This window comes from Trichosurus vulpecula, chromosome 2 (assembly GCF_011100635.1).
Source record: "Trichosurus vulpecula isolate mTriVul1 chromosome 2, mTriVul1.pri, whole genome shotgun sequence".
NCBI classification, from domain to species: Eukaryota; Metazoa; Chordata; class Mammalia; order Diprotodontia; family Phalangeridae; genus Trichosurus; species Trichosurus vulpecula.
In genome coordinates, this window is record NC_050574.1 from 234,715,727 (window position 1) to 234,734,365 (window position 18,639).

General features: G+C 37.7%; 1 protein-coding gene across 2 annotated transcripts in view; it reads right to left on the bottom strand.

Annotated features, from left to right (window-relative positions):
- The window catches only part of SESTD1 (SEC14 and spectrin domain containing 1), a 143,460-nt gene that overhangs the window by 107,747 nt on the left and 17,074 nt on the right, over window positions 1-18,639 (bottom strand). Inside the window, exon 3 of one of the 2 annotated variants that reach the window (XM_036746739.1) lies at window positions 7,877-7,944. The exons of the other annotated variant lie outside the window; for it this stretch is intronic. The gene's annotated coding sequence lies outside the window, so the exon portion shown is untranslated. The remainder of the gene's footprint in view (window positions 1-7,876; window positions 7,945-18,639) is intronic. 2 annotated transcript variants of the gene reach the window in all.

Below are 18,639 nucleotides of genomic sequence, written 5' to 3' on the forward strand. Positions count from 1 at the left end.
CAATTTACTACTTGTATGATCTTGGTAAAGCGACCTCATAGCTCTCCAGCTCTCAAGCTCCTCATTTGAAAAATGAGGGAGTTGGAATAAACATCTATTAATTTCCTTCTGTTCCAATGTAGTTCCACTAATCCACCGGCATCATGACACAGCAGGCAGAGCACTGGATCACACTGGGCTGGAGCTCCACTCATCCTCCTGGAGGCCATGTTAGTCCTGGCAAGTGGGTCACTTTTCTAAGCCTCAGTTTCCTTATTTGTAAGAGGGAGGTAATAACAGCACCTGCCTGACAGGATTCTTGTACAGGATCAAAGGAGATAACACATTGTAAACGCTTTATAATCCCTAAAAGGCTACATAAATGTGAGCTGTTCCTATCCTCTGATGATCTGCCCATGATTGTACACATACAAAGAGTGCTAGACCTAAATTCCAATGCGAGCTCTGCAACCATGGCTAAGTAACAGCCTCGCTTAGCCTTGGTTTTCTCTTTTAGAAAATGAGGATACCTAACACACTCAATTACCATGAGGATCAAAGGATATAATATATAAAGAGCCTTGTCAATTACAAAGCATTATGTAAATGCAAGCTATGATGATTATTATTATCCCTGGGATATGGACCTGGTCACAGAGCAAGCATAGAAGATAAGGAGCCTTAGAAAAGCACTGAAAGTCTTAACTGCAAAACCAGGGTTCTTCCCTGTGGAAAACAAGATGACAAGGGACAAATCAAGTTAAATCTTTGAGTTACAAGCAAAAATTAAGAAAAAGCTAAATCAGATATTAGATCACAGAATAGACTATGAAGCAAATATCTGACTTCTGAGGTCATCTGCAACATCTATTTGTGTCAGGGTCTGTTGCCAACCCTGCTCCCTTCCCTGGCACTGACAACCCAGTCAACAAATGCTACAACCAGGAGCCAAATGCGGGTCCTGTGACTCCAAATCCAGTGTTCTTTCTACTATGCCATTTTATGTCTTGTGACCCTTCCTCTGTGGTCAGTTTACCAATATGATAACACTCTATGACTGGAGACTGGTCACAGAGAATTGCACTCTGAAAAACCGAATAATGAAACTGTTGTCTAAAGATCTATACAAGGGGCTAGTTAAGCATACTTTATTATTCATATTACTTTGAAATCACCCTGAAGTTCATTCATATACAGGGTGATCTAAAAGTCTTAGCACAGCTTTAAGCTTTAGTAATTTTAATGACTTAAAAATGCATTCAGATTTTTGGAACAGCCTATATTTTATTTCCACCAACAATACAATAAGTTCTTCAAGGTGAGGGTTAAGAATAACTATGCTTTCTAACTCTCTAGTATTCCCCAATGTTCTTAATGCAGTGCTACTGGGCTAAGTTAGGAAACTAATGATCTAGTAGAGGTTCTATTCTAAAGAACTGAGAATAATTTCTGCTCTACCTTACAATATAGTTATAAAATCAAAATATAATTAATGTAAAATTGCTCTAAAAGTAAAATGTACTGCTTAAAAAAACATTAAAAAGTAGTTATTTTCTTTTTCATGGTTGAAAATAAATTTTTGAAATAACTAAATTTTCCATTGACCAGTAATGAAATCTCCCTTCGAGTTCTTATCATGTGGTTCAATGTTACAGTTCAAACTGCCTTTCACAAAAGCCCTTTCAGTATATTACTTCAGTAAATTAATTTCTTGTAAAGTAAGGGCCAAGACTCATAGTTTTTTCTGTAAGAAACAGTATTATTGAAAGGTTCCAAAGCAATATATTCAAGTCCACATTTTTTCACTTTTTTGCTTCTCAAATTCCTTATCCAACCCTTTACAGCTTCCCTTATTCTCCTTTGTTTTAAATTTTGAAAATTTACATCAAGATTGTACCCAGGCTGTCGATTAACACCATGACAATATTTTTTTCACAAGAGAGCAAGAATATATTTACAAAAAAAATACAGTTACAAAGAAAGTGAATCATCCCTCCATGGTCTCTCAGTTTTAACATTCTCAGTGTGAGTCTACAGAATGAGTTATGTATGCTACTATATTCAGCATTCAGTTACTGCTCTTCCCACTAACTTCAAAAGCAGTAACGTAAATCTAATCAAGGATGCTGCTACTGCTCCAAGCCTCAGAGATGGGTAGGAATAATGAGTAGAAACAGCAATACACAAGACTTTATTATAACAATAATAATACAGTTTTAATGTTCAGGAAAGGCAAAAATACTTCAAATTTCTGCCAGTTCATAACAAAGTCAAACCTCTCATTTGATGTCACAGATTTTCTTTTCTCATGTAGTTATGGTTATTGTGGGCACAAATATTACTGATCTTTTATTAGTAGTTTTTAATCTTCTAAAACTATTATCAATATCACATAAAGGAAAGCATACAGATTTGGGAGTCAAGAAACATGGGTTGTATCTAGTTCTAGACTGACCACCAAACTGCTACGTAGCCTTGAATTAACTGCTTTGGGCCAGAGTTTTTCAGAATCTAAAAGAATCAATCTATAAGGATTTATTAAGTGCCTATAACATGTCAGGCCCCTACTAAATCTACAATAACAAAAATCAAATAATCCTATCTTCAAGAAGCTCACATTTTACGGAAACAAGCATATACCTACAAGACACATACAAAGCAAACTAAAAGGTAACTGGATGGAGAAGTACTAGTTGATAGGTTGACCAACAAATGGCTCCTATGGAAGGTGACATGAGTTGAGTGTTGAAGGGAACCAGTGATGCCAAGAGACAGAGGAGGAAAAGGTATCATTAAAGGCATAGGGAACAACCAATGCAAAGGCACGGAGACAGGAGATGAAGTATATATAAGCAACAGCTGGACTGTAGAGTGCTGGAAGGGGAATAGTGTGTAAAAAGTCTAGAAAGGCAGAAAGGGGCCATATTAAGAAAAGCTTTTCCAGACAGAGGAGTATATATTTGATTTCACAGATCAAATGGATCCACTGGAGTTTATTGAATAGGTGAATTACATGGTCAGGTCTGTACTTTAGGAAAATCACTCTGACAGTTGTTTGGAGGACATGTTATAGAAGAGAGAAACGAGGCAGGACAGAAAAATGGGATGTTATTTGAATACGAAGTGAGGAGGGCCTGAACTAGCATGGTGATAAATGATAACAAATTATAATAAATTTGTGTCATATTTAATGTAGCTTCTCAAAATTTCAGATATTCTATTACAGAATCACTGAATCATTGAACCTTAAAAGCTGAAGGTATCTCAAAAAAGTTCTAGTTCAACCTGTTACCTGAACAGAAACTTCTTGCAATGTTATGGCTAAGAAGCAGCATTCAATAGAAAAAGTCCAGTAAAGGTGAATTACCTCCTCAGGCAACTTATTTCACTTTTAGAAAACTTGAAATGATAGGAGGTTTTGCCTTACATGTATGGAGGCAAAGAAACAGGGGTCTTGAACCTTCCCTCTAGTGAGTGACTCCATCTTTAAGATAATCTTTTCAGTATAAATAAGAAAGCATAGCTCTCTTCTATATCAATTTTTTTGCAAAGCCAATTCACAGAGATATTTGGTTAAAAAGCCCCAGAAAATAACACAGATGACCAAATTGCTGTTTTCCTTCCAAACACAGAAGAATGTCCTTGCAATTCATATTACTCTACATATTTTTGGTAATTTACTATGAAGGAGAGCACTTACATGAATGATAAAGGCAGATTTTGTCTAAATTTGTCTCTCTGCACTTTCCATCCATTCTATTCTCCAAGGAAAAACTACACTCAGTTGCCATAAAAAGAAATAATTATCCTTGTTAGTTAATGAAAGAAAACAATAACACAAAATTTTTTATGTTAGAGACAGGAAATTTGACTAGACAACATTTGAAATGCTTTTCAATTCTAGTATTCCATGTTTTCAAGCAAAACTGTCTCTTTAAACTCCCTGTCTATCCATAAAAGTACAGTGAATTTCATTACAGCAGCTTTAGTGCCAAAATTACTTGGGTTTAACCAAGTCAGGATATATGCAAAAGATAAACAAAGCCCCAAGAAACCATTTTCTGTTTCAATGGTGTCAGTTAACGTAAGTGATACTACTGTAAAATAAATAAATAAAAAGATGAGCTTTTGAAACTATCAAAGAAAAAATGAAAACAAATTTCATCTTTATTTAAGGTACCTCAAGTTTTTATACAAATTTAACTAAAAACACCTGAACTCTGACTCTAAGAAATGTATATTCTTTTGAGGTTGGTATGGCTCCATTTTTAAAAAATGGCTTTCTTAGAGGAAGGTAAAAGTAAATCCTATCTACGCATTAAAATACTGATGTTATGCTCAAAAACCAAAGGGAAAGAAACTATGAACAGAAATGAAGAGTAGTGTAAAGAGCACTTAATTGGAATCAAGATTCACAGCTGAGTTCTGGCTATGCTACTAACCTAGTAGCTTTAATCTGATCTTAAACAAGAGAATCAGCTTTGCCATTTACTTAGCTGTGTAGCCTTTGGGAAGTAAATTTCCTCTCTGAGCTTCAGTTTTCTCACTTATAAAACAGGGGATGATTATGCTTAGATTACTCTCCTAGGATGTTGTGAGGATCTATGTAAAATACAGAATCATGGGACTTTAGAGTTAGAAGGAACCTCAGTGGTCACCTAACCCAACTCATATACAAAAGGAATCCACATCATAACACCTATAAGTGCTCGTCCAGCCTCTGCCTGAACACCTCCAAAAGTAGGGAACTCATCACTTCTAGAGGTAACCAATTCCTCTAATCTGTAGGAAGTTTGTTGTTCATCTTGTTCTTTTTCCCCCCAAAATTCAGTAAAAAATATCTAAATTTGTCTCTCTGCAACTTACACCCACTGATTCTGGTTCTACTCTCTGTGGTCAAATAGAACAATTATAATCTCTGTTCCCTTCAAATACTTGAAAGATAACCACCATGTCTTCTCTTCTCCAAGCAAAATATGATTCTCCTATGACAGAGAATCAAATCTATCCTTCATTATTGTGGTTACCTTCCTTGGATACCTTCAGCTTATCAATTATCTTCTTAAACCCGGTTAAGAATATGAAATACTCTCTTCTAGCAGATCAGTTCTGATGATGGCAGAATACAATAAAACTATCAATTCCCTATTCCTGGAAGCTATGTCTCTTTTTTTTTCATAAATTCAATCTTTTTTATTTTTAGTTTACAACACTTAGTTCCACAAATTTTGGGGTTCCAAATTTTCTTTCCCTCCCACTCCTCCCCCCAAGACAGCATGTAATCCAATGTAAGTTCTACATATACCTTCACCTTGAACTTATTTACATAATAGTTCAATTGTATTGAAGAATTATAACCAATGAAATGAATCATGAGAAAGGAGAAACAAAACCAAAAAAAAAAGAGAGCAAAAAGTTTGCCTCAATCTGTATTCAGACTTCATAATTCTTTCTCTGGTTTTGCATAGCTTTTTCCATCATGAGTCTTTTGGAGCTGTCTTTGAATGAGTGCATTGATGAGAGGAGTCAAGTCTATCAAAGTTAGTCCTTACAGATACCATGTGTCTGTAATTGTGTAGGACGATCTCCTGGTTCTGCTCCTCTCACTCAGCATCAGTTTGTATAAGGCATTCCAGGTTATAATGAAGTCCGTCTGCTCCTCATTTCTTACAGCACAATAGTATTCCTAATACCACAATTTGTTTAGCCATTCCCCAATTGATGGGCATCCCCTTGATTTCTAATTCTTTGCCACAACAAAAAGAGCTGCCATAAATATTTTTGTACATATGGGTTCCTTTCCCACTTGTATGATCTCTTTGAGATATAGCCCTAGAAGTGGTATTGCTGGGTCAAAGGATATGCACATTTTTATAGCCTTTTGGACATAGTTCCAAATTGTTCTCCAGAATGGTTGTATCAGTTCACAACTCCACCAACAGTGTAAAAATGTTTCAATTTTCCCACATCCTCTCCAGCATTTACCATTTTTCTGTTTTGTCACGTTAGCCAATCTGACAGGAGAGATGTGGTACCTAAGAGTTGTTTTGGTTTGCATTTCTCTAATCAATAGTGATTTAGAGCATTTTTTCATATGCCTATAGATATCTTTAATTTCTTCCTCTGAAAACTGCCTGTTCATATCCTTTGACCACTTCTCAATTGGGTAATGACATATATCCCTATAAATTTGGCTCAGTTCCCTGTGTATTTTAGAGATGAGGCCTTTATCAAAGATACTGGTTGTAAAGATTTTCTCCCAATTTTCTCCTTCCCTCCTTATCTTGGTTGCATTGGCTTTGCTTATACAAAAGTTTTTCAATTTATCATAATCAAAATGATCCATTTGCATTTTTTAGCACTCTCTATCTCTTGTTGGGTCATGAATTCTTCCCTTTTCCATAAATCTGACAGGTAAACTCTTTCTTGCTCTCCCAAATTACTTATAGTATCAGCCTTTATTTCTAAATCATGAACCCATTTTGACTTTATTTTTGTATACAGTGTAAGATATTGGTCTATGCCCAGTTTCTGCCATACCATCTCCTAATTTTCCCAGCAGTTTTTGTGAAATAGTGAATTCTTAGCCCATAAGCTGGATTCTTTGGTTTTAACAATGAGTACATTGCTAATCACTGACTACTGCGTCTTGTGTATCTAACCTATTCCACTGATCCACGACTCTGTTTCTTAGCCAGTACCAAGTAGTTTTGATGACTGCTGAAGCTATGCCTCTTAATGCAGTTCAAAACTGCATGAGACTTTGAGCTTGTAGTCTACAAAAAAAAAAAAAAAAAAAAACACCAAAAAAACCCCATACCCTATCTTTTTCAGAACAAGTATTGTCTGTCTAACCAATCCTCCTCCACTTTATATTTGTGAAGCTAATCTCATTTGAGCACTGCTTTAGTTTTTTGGACCCTAACTCTGTCATCTAGTGTGTTAGCTATTCTCAGTTTCATGTCAGTTGCAAAAGTGATGAGGGGGGCATCTATTCCTTTATTCAAGGCATTGATAAAAAAAAGTCTCAAGCACAGATCTCTGGGGTGTGCCTCCACAGGGACCACTTGCCACACCAACTAATAAAGCATTAACAGCTAGTTTTTGATTCTGTCCATCCAACCAATTCTGAATCAACTTGATTTTATTATTAGCTAATGCATGTGTCTCCATGAGATTAAATAGATACTTTATGAAAAAATCTGCTAAAAAACTAGGTAAACTATATTCATTGCAATCCCCTCATCTACTAGTTTAGTAATCCTATCAAAAAAAGAAATGAGGTTAGTCTGGCATGATCTGTTCTTGATGATGACAAGCTAATTCCTTTTAATTAGTTTCCTTTTATAAATTTCTGCCAACTACCTCTATAATGATCAATTCTAGAATTATCCTAGGAGCCAAAGACAAGCTCATTGGCATATATAACTTTCAGACTTTGTTTTCTACCCTCTTTTGAAAATCCAGACATTTTGCCCATCTCCAATCTTGGACAGCTCCCATTTTTCCACGATCTTTCAAATATATTGTCAGTGGCTCAGCAATTATATCTGCCATTTTTTTAAGACCCAAGGATATAATATATCATAACTTAAACTGGTTAACTTGAATTTATAAAGGGCAACTAGGTACACTTTTGCTACCTTCTTAACAATTAATCAGTACTGGAATAGTGGATAGGGAATGGCCTCAGAGCCAAGAAGATTTGAGTTCAAGACCCACCTCTGCCTCATACTGACTGTGTGACTCTGAGGAAGTCACTTAAATTCTCAGTGCTCTAGGCAGCTCTATACGTTGCAGAGAAGGTGTCAACCTGCTTTAATAATGTGAGTTTCCTCATCCAGGAGTTCCTTATATCAATGAAATCACAGGCCGTATCCCTGTGGCTGTCCCTTACCTATTCTGGATATCAACTCCCTGCTAGGAATTTCTGTTCTGACATTTCCAGTGCAAAGGCTATTCTCCCTAAAAGAGAAAACAGAAGCAAATTCAGAATTGAACAGCAGTTCCATGACTACACCTTGTCACCACCCACCCCTTTAAATCCTCTATCACTTAGAGGCAGGGCTTTCCAACCTTAGGTTTTTATTGAAACAATAGACAATATATTTTCATTTGCCATTTTAGTGAGAGCTCTACAGGTAGCTAGGCTTCTCAGTAGCTCAGCTTCTCATTTACAAGCATTTATATAAATGTTTATGCTTATAGGCGGGCCACATGCAGGTAGCATTTTGGACAGCCGTGACTTAGAGGTGTCAGTGTGACCTTGGGTAAACCTCTTGACATGTCTCAGTTTCAGCACCTATAAAATAAGGTAGTTGGACTTAGATGCCTATGTAAGCTTATTGTTGTTCAGTCGTTTTCAGTTATATCAAGTCTTCATGACACCTTCTGGGATTTTCTTAACAAAGATACTAGAGTGGTTTGCCATTTCCTTCTCCAGCTCATTTTACAGATGAGGAAACTGAGGGAAACAGGGTTAAGTGACCAGTCCAGGTCACACAGTTAGTAAGAGTCAGGCCAGATTTGAACTCACAAAAATGAGTCTTTCTTACTCCAGCCCAGCACTCTATCCACTCACTGCACTACTTAGCTGAGAGTTCATATATGTCTTCCCAGGTTTTTATGAAACCATCTTACCCATCATTTCTTATAGCACAATAGCATTCCATCACAATCATAGACCACAACTCGTTTAGCCACTGGTTCCCATAATTTCCAAAAGAATTTCTCTTCGCTGGTTCCTCTACTTTTTAAGGATAAAATAAGCATGAAGACAAGTGAAAAGTCAGTAGCCGCTCTGCTTTCAGCAAAAAGAGGATTCCAGTAGATCCCTGACTAACTGAAGTTCCCCATCAGTACATAAACATTTAAGTGCCTACTATGTGACAGGCATTAAATGCTAAGCATTTAAGATACAAAATGAGTCAAAAGACAGTACCTGCCCTCAAGAAGCTTATAATCTAATGATGTTTCCCAAATTCATCTATTTAATCTTTATGTTGAGTTAATCTATAATATATTCCAATGACAAATTACTTGTTTCTCCCACCACTAACCTTCACTGAAATACTTTCCATGCCCTCTCTCTGATTCCTGTATATCCTCACATAATATTTAACTTTTGTATAGCACTTTACAATTTATAAGATAATTTACATGCATATATCTGCTTAATATGCAATGCCACTATCCTCCTCCCTTCTACCTATTCTAGTTCTTCTGAATAAGTTATAACCATCCAGAGCCAGTGCCCAATGATGGGTTTTAGCCTGCCATTTGTATATTTTTGTATATACTTGTTTATTTTGTCCCCTGCATCATAATGTATGCTCAATCAAGGACAGGGACTCCCCCTCTTTGTGTCTCCCAGTACTGAGAGCAGTGCCTAGGACACAGAAAGTGCTGAATAAAAACTTTGCTGACTGATTGACTCCACTTATGATACTTACTAGCTTTATGACAATGGCCAAGTCACTTAATTTCTCTAAGCTGCACTTTTCTCATTTTTAAAAGGGAATAATAATATTATAGGATTAGAGGCTCAAATTAGTAACAAGATCAAAGATCTAGAACTGGATAATGTATGCAAAGCACTTTGCAAGTGTTAGAACTCTAAATTTAAAAAAAACCACTTATCATCATTAGTAGTAGTAGTAGCAGTAGTAGTAGTAGTAGTAGTACTAAGAATGCAATTAGAGTCCATACTCAGATTTTCTACAAATCAGATGCATGAGGAAAAAAAAACCAGCTTATAATTAGATTATTATAGTATATAATAGGTAGGAAGTAGGAGAAATAACAATTAAAACAAGGAATACAGACAAACAGACAAGACAGGACAGAAAAAGGAGAGGCTATAAACAGTGATTGACTTTTCCAATATTATACTCATTGGTCTTTGTATTGGTAGAGTGTAAAATGGTGTGGTCAGCTTAACTTAAATTGTAGCCAACTTAAAAGCCTACCCAAGCTACCCAAGCTAAGAAGCAATAAACAGGTAAAAAAAAATAACAATTAAAAAAAAACTCTGCTATAGGAGTTAGGCAATGTCACTTTTCTGGAGAAACCATAAAGAACAATTTGAAAAGCTTAAATCTATCAATAGCAGGAAGTATGGAAATCAAGGAAATTGTTCCAAAGACCTGAAGAATTGTTTCACAGGCATGCCTATTGTATTAAATACAAGTTATCCTCCCTATTTAAGAAGGTTAGGAAAGGATTTAAGGAATCTCTCTATGCACTGGCTTATTACAGAAGGGGGATAAATTCATCAAAATGTAAGAAATAACCCAGAAGGGAACTGGGAAATAACAATAATACTAACAACAAGAATAAAAATTACTATGTATAACGCTTTTAAATTTTCAAAGTACTTTACCTATTATCTCATTAGATCCTCACAAGGACCAAGGGTTTACTTAAAGAGCCAAGGGCAAAAGGCTTGGGACAAAAAGAAAGGTAAATACATTCTATTTGCTCTCAAGACGCTCACATTCGAATTAGAGTAGGGGGAGAATACAGAGGCCTAGCAGGTCCTAAGAAATACTGATTACATAAAGTACCTTTCTCATAACAATTATCATGTTTACAAAAACAGAAATGCATGATTTTGTGTCATTAGGTTAGATATTTAAATAATCTGTACTTAATTACATAAAACATATACCTATTTTACCATCATTCCCTAAAACTATGCAACAACTATTTGAGTTTCCAAAAAAAAAACTGATATCAATGAGAGAAATGCTATTTACTTTATTACCTAAATTACTAAAACTAAAATTTTCAATATTTCAGAAGGGTCACAAATTATCAACTCAGCAAGAAGTAATCAGTAATGTATAAATGCTATTTTATATGAAAATAACTCCATAAATGGGCAGTCTTTCTTATGTCCCTAAAACAAATGTTATAAAATTAGAGCAATTAATTTCTTCTTCCATCCTCAGGGAAAGGACTTAAACAGTCAGAAGGTAATTGGATTTTTGTCCTTGCTCCTCTTTTTTCTCTACCTCTCTTTTGTCTGACCTTTTCTCTCCATTTTTTCCTCCTTCCTTGCCCTTCCCTTGTTGCCCTAACCACCTCTATTTATAGAAACCAGAAGTACTACCAACCAAGTCTCTGAAAATGGAAACACCTCTAGTTTTAGGTGTCAGATATCTATTTCACTTCTGCCATACGACACTCGAGAGTATCAAAGTCTGATACCTACACACTGGTATTGAATTTTATGCCTAGGACTAGCTGACAAGCTTGATTTCCTACAGATCAACAGCTATGGTGTTCTGGGCAGAGGAAAAAATATTAGTGAAGTCAGACCAGGACTTTATACCCAACATGATCTTCTACAGTCTAAAACGAACCCTGCTGGGTAATGGAATTCTCTGAACTATAAAAGATAAGACAGCAGCATTAATAACAACAATAATTCATTTGTATAATACTTAAGGTTTATGAAAATTTTTCTTCAGGTAGTATAGAGAATTAAAATAAATGACTGAAAAAATTCTTAAATTTAATAAAGGTTAAGGTAACATAAAAAATTCTATTTCATTTTCAGAAAGTCAGGTCACCCTTTTTACAACATATTGCATTATATAATAAAATCAGTAAATCATTTACAGAATATGCTGGCACATGATATGCAAATATGAATCATCTCTCCATACAAACTTTAAAGGACAAAGTTCAGAGCAGTTCAACCAAATCTTCTAAAACTTTACTTTAAAGGTAATTGAAATAAATCACTTCTGTTCATTTGTTTTTCACACTATCCTACAACTCAAATTACCACTAATTTTTACTATAAGTTAAAATTATTAGCTCTAATAAAAAATTGATTAAATAATCATATCAAATAAACCATAAAACATATATCTTTAATCACTCAGTATAAAAATATTCTGTGAAATATTCCACATTCCATTACAGAGTACACGTCTCTGCACATTACAGGAGCTTAAAAATAATTGTTTCAGGGCAGCTAGGTGGTGCAATGAGCAAAGCATCAGGAGGACCTGAGTTCAAATGTGGCCTCAGACACTTGACACACTTTACTAGCTGTGTGACTTTGGGCAAGTCACTTAAAACCAATTGCCCTGACAATCCAAAAAAAAATAATAATAATTGTTTGATGATGGTGGTTTAATGAAGTAAAATTCATCTGTTATAGAAGATATATGAAAATTATCCACTAAAGCCATTTCTGACACCAGCTTCAGTCTCTCAGTAAAACGAGAGTAAAAATGCTTGTACCACCTACCCTCAGATGGTTGCTGTGAGAGTAAAATGAAATTACATATGTAAAGGACTACACACATAAATGCAAACTATCAGTATCCCAATCTCAAAGTTTACTTTCAAAATAAAGATTTCTTTTCCCATGGAATACTGAAGATTTCAGATAGGAATGAAAGAATGAGATTTAACTTTGGAACTTGAGTAATCTGTCCATCTTATATATGCAGTCAGTCAACAAGCATTTATTGATTTTTTTACAGTACTAATTACTATACTAAGCATGGGATTAAAAAAAAGGCCAAAAGAACCACGGTCCCTGCCCTCAAGATGGTCACAGGTTAATGGTGGAGACAACATGCAAACAACTATGTACATATAAGATATATAAAGTGCAAATTGAGAGGCATTTCTCTAAGGGAAAGACCTCATTGAAGGAGGAATTTGAACTGAGTCTGTAAAGAAGTCAGGGAAACCAAGAGCCAGAAGGAAGGATGCAGAGCATTCTAGCTTTGGGAGGTAGCCAATGAAAAGGCATGGAGTTGGGAGATGCAATGTCATGTGTACTCTCTGATCCAGTGACACTGGCCTGCTGGTTGTTCCACAAAACAAGACCCTCCACCTCTTGGCTCCCGACATTCTCTCTGGCTACCCTGGCCTGCCTGGAATGCTCTCCCTCCTCTGCTCCGACGACTGACCTCCCTGGCTTCCTTTAAATCTCAGCTAAAATCTCACCTTTCAAAGGAAACCTTCCCCAACCCTCTTAATTCCAGGGCCTTCCCTCTGTTAATTACTTACTCTTTATCCTTTAATAGCTTGATTTGTATATGTTTTCATGTTGTCTTCCCCATTAGATTGTAAGCTCCTTGGGAGCAGGAACTATTTTGCTTTTTTTGTATCCCCAGTGATTAGAACTGTGCCTAGCACTAGTAGGCACTTAATAATTGATTGATATGTGAAGAACAGCAAAAAGGCCAGTGTCACTGGATCACGGAGAACATGGAAGGGAGTAAAGTATAAGACGACTAGAGGGATACAAGAAGCCATGTTGTAAAGGGCTTTAAAAGCCAGAGAGGACTTATTTATGTGTGTGTGTGTGTGTGTGTGTGTGTGTGTGTGTGTGTGTGTGTGTGTATCATATATCTTTGATCCTGGAGACAACAGGGGCACACGAGAGTTTACTTAGTAAAGATATAGAGAGCTCTGCCCTTTTGGAAAATTACTTTGACAGCTTTGAAGTGGGAAAATCAATGAAAAGAACCCATAGCACTAGTCCAGGCATGAAGTGATAAGGGCCTGGATCAGGTTGGCAACCGTGTAAGGGGACAGAAGGGGAGATTAACTAGAGATATTGCAAAGGCAGAAATGAGGGACTCATCAACACACCGGATACATGGGAAAAGGGAGAGTAAGGAACTCAGGGTGACACCCAGTCTAGGCAAATGAAGGGCAGCTAGGTGACACAGTGGATAGAGCACCAGGCCTGGAGTCACGAAGACCTGAGTCCAAATCTGGCCTCAGACACTAGCTGTGTGACCCCGGGCAAGTCATTTAATCCTTCTTGCCTCAGTTTCCTCATCTATAAAATGAGCTAGAGAAGGAAAGAGCAAACAACTCCAGTATGTTTGCTAAGAAAACCCCAAATGGGGTCACGAAGAGTCAGACACGACTGAAACAACTGAACAACAACTAGGTGAATAAGAGAACGATAATATCTTTGACAACGGGGAACTTGTAAAGTGAAGAGTTGAGGAGGAAAGAGAATGTTTGAGATGACTATAGGACATCCAAGTTCAAAAAGGTTAAAGGCATAAACATTTATTCATAAAGCACCTTCTAGGTAGCACACACTTTGTTAAATTATTCAAAAAATAACAACAGCTAACATTAACATAGCACTTACTAAGTGCCAGGTGCGTGCTAAAGAAGCCCTTTACAAATGTATCATTTTGACCCTCACAACAACCCTGAGCTATTATTATTCCCATTTTACAGATAAGGAAACTGAGGCAAAGAGAGGCTAAGTGACTTGCCCAGGGTCACATAGCTAGTAAATGTCTGAGGCTGGATTTGAACTTGGGTCTTCATGACTACAGGTCTGGTGCTCTATCCCCTGTACCGCCTAGCAGCCTCATCTGAGATGTCCAACGGGCAATTGGTGATATGAGATTGGAGGTCAGGAGAGAAGTGAGAGCTGGATGAAGAGATCTGAGAATCGTCTGCACACAGATGATAACTGAATGTATGGGACTAGATGAAACTGCCAGGTGAGAAGGCATAGAGGGAGACGAGGACACCCACGGTCAATGGATGTGACGTAGAGGAAGATTCAGCGAAGGAACCTGGGAAGAAGCAAGCCAAGAGCTATAGAAAACCTAGAGAGGAGAAAGTATCCAGGAGAAGAACATAACTGAGAGTATCAAAGGTTGCAGAAAAGTCAAGATGGATGAGGACTAAGAAGAGATGATTAAAAGCTCATTGGTAACATTACAAAGGGCTTCATTTGAAAGCCATAATGAAAAAGGCTTACAAGTGAGAAGATGGCTTCTTCCAATAAATTTTACTAAAGGGAGGAGCTACGCAGGACAGTCGCTACCAAGGATAGATCAATCAGGTGAGAGGGGTTGTAATAGTAATTAAGGTGGGACTTTTTGCTTTTCTTAAGTGCCTTTAATGATTCTGGACTTTGTTTGAATGGGGCAGATAAAGTGGGATCTTTTTGTCTTGGTTATTTCTCAGCACAGAGACAATTGGGAGTCACTGATTTGTATATGATGTGATACTGAGGACGGGGAACTATCCCACACCCAGCCTGGGTGAAGTCAGAGCCCTCAGGGCTCTGAACAGGATATAATTGAGGACAGCTTGGCCTTTGACTTTTGGGTCATACTCATGGAAGGAGTGTTGAAACTCTGGGTAAGCTGCAAACTGCCCCACCCAGCTCTGCAACCCAGAAGTTGGCACTGGTAACTATGTATTGTGATTTGAATCAGACAAAGTCTGTCTGTTGATGTTTGTATTTGCCTTGAAGTTCAGGGGGCTGATCTTTTCCCCCAAAATATGAATGATATTTGTATGTTTGATTAAACTGAGATTGTTAACCCCTTAAAGTTACTTTCCTTAGTAAAGCAGATCAAAGAACCTGTGTTGGCAGCCTTCTGGGTGCTGGATGATGGTGGATCTTACACCCCCACAGCAGCTGCTAGCAAGATTGTTACTACAGGGGTTTTGTTTTTGTTTTTGTTGGGAACCACAGGCAGCAAGGAAGCAGCTGGGAAAAGGGAAAGAAAGAAGATTAGTGACAGTGGGGATGATGTCGAGGGCAATCTGCTGGAGAAGAGAGGAGGGAATGGGATCACTGGTGCACATTTATTTTCTGTTTCTAATAGGTAAGTGAATTTTCACACACCTTGGTTAGTATGTGAGAAAGAAGTAACTGGTGAAGGAGGATAACATGGCTAGACCTTGAGCTGGAAGACTTGAATTTAAATGACTGTGTGACCTTGGGAAAGTCACTTATCATCTCCGAATCTGCTTCTCCTCAGTTGTAAAGATGAAATAATATCCGCACTATCTACTCTGGGAAAGAGTTCCTCTAAGGAGTGAATGAAATGAGAAAATAAAATGTGAAATATCATACAAGACTTAAAACACCATATAAGTCTCCTGTGTTACACATTAAGGACATGCACACTTTGACCTGGAAATTCTGTCTGCTGAGGTGGAACACAACCTCTCTACAAATAAAATGATGCTACTGATGAAAAATCCAATCCCTTTGGGCCAACATGAAGATCCACCTATCCCAAGCTTAGCTCAGCTGAATAATATACAGTCACGACTGAGCCTGTACTCTGCAGCTTGGCGGAACTTTCTAGAGCTTAGACCCTGCTGTCAAAGCCTTTGAGAATTCTGATCACTTTCAACACCACACTGAAGCAATGGATTAGAATTTTAGTGGAAAACAAAAATGTTAGATTAAAAGAAAAGAAGTCTTACTATGCTGCCTCATAGTGCCATGAAGATAAGATTGAATTCTCAAAGGCTATGCTAGTCAACCTCAAGACCTGTGTAGTCAGACCAAGGTAGAAAGGCTTTGAGAATGGATTCAGAAACATTTCTGTTTTTGTAGATTTTCCCTTATTAAATTTGGAGAAATGCATCACCAGTGGACTGTCCATCAGGTTATGAAATTTTTTGCCCATTGTATTTCATTAAACCATCTACTAAAGTGTGGAAGGGTTGCAATAAGCCATAAAATATTAGAACCTTTAAGAATGAAGTAGATGATGCTTAGAGACTCAAAGACATATCACAAACAATTTTACCCTTCAAATACTTTTTAAAAACTTACATATCCTATTCTTTATTATAAGTACTAAGCTCCACACCAGATTCAGTTTCCAAAAAATATCACAAGGTCTCTCCTCCCCTTTATTCCAGTACTGCTGCCTTTCCTTACACCTGAAATATCTTCCCTCACAACTCCACCAGAGGAAATATTATTCAGCTTTTAAGGCCCAGCTCAAACACCACATCTTCCAACGCAGCCTTCTGGCTCCCATCGGCCAGAGATGGTCTCTCCTGATTTTAAATTATCATAGCGCATTTTCTTCACCTCTTAGGTACTTTCACACTCTATTACTATCATTTATTTGTATACATCTTTTGTTTCTCAGTATGAGATTTAAGCCTGGGAGCCACATTTTTCTCTCTTATGCCTTGCATATAATAGCTATTCAATTAATATTTGTTTATGTTTGTTGAATTGACTGTCAAGGCAACTATCAGGCAAATATCTCCTTCCCATTAAAATTTATTTGGTCTTACAAATATTAAAAAAACAATGATTCAATTTTTTTGACAAGTTCTCTCTATATATAAGATAGAGGAAACATGCCATATCAAAAAGACCTGGGAATTGTATAGAGTGTAAACTCAAAAGGAATTGAGTGTGATATGGCACCCAAAAAAAAGTAAATGCAACCTCAGACTGTATTGGGAAAAGCACAGTGTTCTGAAAGAGAGAAGAGTCCGTTCTGCCTTCCTCTATCCTAGTTACACTGTATCTAGGGTATCATTTCCAGGTCTGGGTGCAACATTTGGAGAAGGACACTGATAAGCTGAAGCATGTCCAAAAGAGGATGTCTAAGAAGGAGAAAAGCCTTGAGTTCATGTTAAATTGGAATTGGCTGAAAGACCTTAGGATATATAGTCTGAGGAAGATCAGAGCAGGGGAGGGTATAGAGGAAGGGAGATATGGAAGGAAGGTCATGGGAAAAAGTTGTCTTTAAGTATGTAAAGAGCCATCACATGGAAGGGTTAACTTGTGCTGCTTGTCTCACAACTTAGAACTGCTGCTGCTGTTCATCCTTCATTTTCAAAGAGGACCAACAAGGGTGAAATGGACTTAAGTGAGGCAGAATTGCACAAAGTCAGCAGCTTCACTCTCTTCCACAGTAGACCAGTGATGGCCGAGAACTCAGTGAATGACTCTGTGTAACCAGAATGGCCTTTGTTTTCTTTGAATGACTCAGCTTACCTCATTGAGCCTCTGGATGCTGTGGCTTGCTCTTCCGGGGCAGGAAGCCTAGAGAGCATGTCAGGAAGCAGAAAACTTCCTGTGTGATGAGTCATGGGGCTGGCTGAGGGGAGGTGTTAATGTCTACGCTAGGGGGAGGGGCCAAGTCAAGAACCAATTGGCCCTGGTCATTCAGGCGGTGCTTGATGATGTCAAAAACCCTATAAGAGGGGAGAGGACAGCTTGAAGCTCTCTCTTTCCTTTTCCGGTTGGTGTGGGAGCAACGAGGAGCGTGACTCTGGGCCAGCCCTTGCTCTCAGGCCGAGCCCAGATGTTGGTAACTATGAATTGTATTGGGTCTGTCTGTTGATATTTGTAACTTGTTTGTATTTTGGTTTTGAGGTTCGGGGTGCTGGTTTGTTTTTTCCCCCGAACTAAATGAATGTTTTGAGCCTCAGGGTGCTGGTTTTTTTTTTCCCCTGAAGTAAGTCAATGAATCTGTATTTGGTCTGTCTCTTGATGCTTGTCTGTATGCTCCCTTGAACTCACCGAATGCTAACTGAATGCTGGCGTTTTCCCCTGAACTAAATGATTGTTGTCTGTATGCTAACTGAATGTTGGATTAAAGTAAGCTGGTCAACCCCTTCACCGTGCTTTCCTTGTTTAAGCAGATAAAAAGAACCTGTGCTTTTCCAGCGTCCTGGGTCCTGGCAGCGTCCTGGGTACATCTTACGCCCCCACAGAAGCTGCTAGCTGGGTTGTTAAAACACCCTGGCATCTTCAACATGTGACCAAGGTCTAAGCACTCCGCAGCACCTGCTTCAGCTGCCTTTGTGTCCTGTTGGAACATCTGCCCATTCCACCAGAGGAAGTCTTCACATGTTTGGAGCAGACAACCC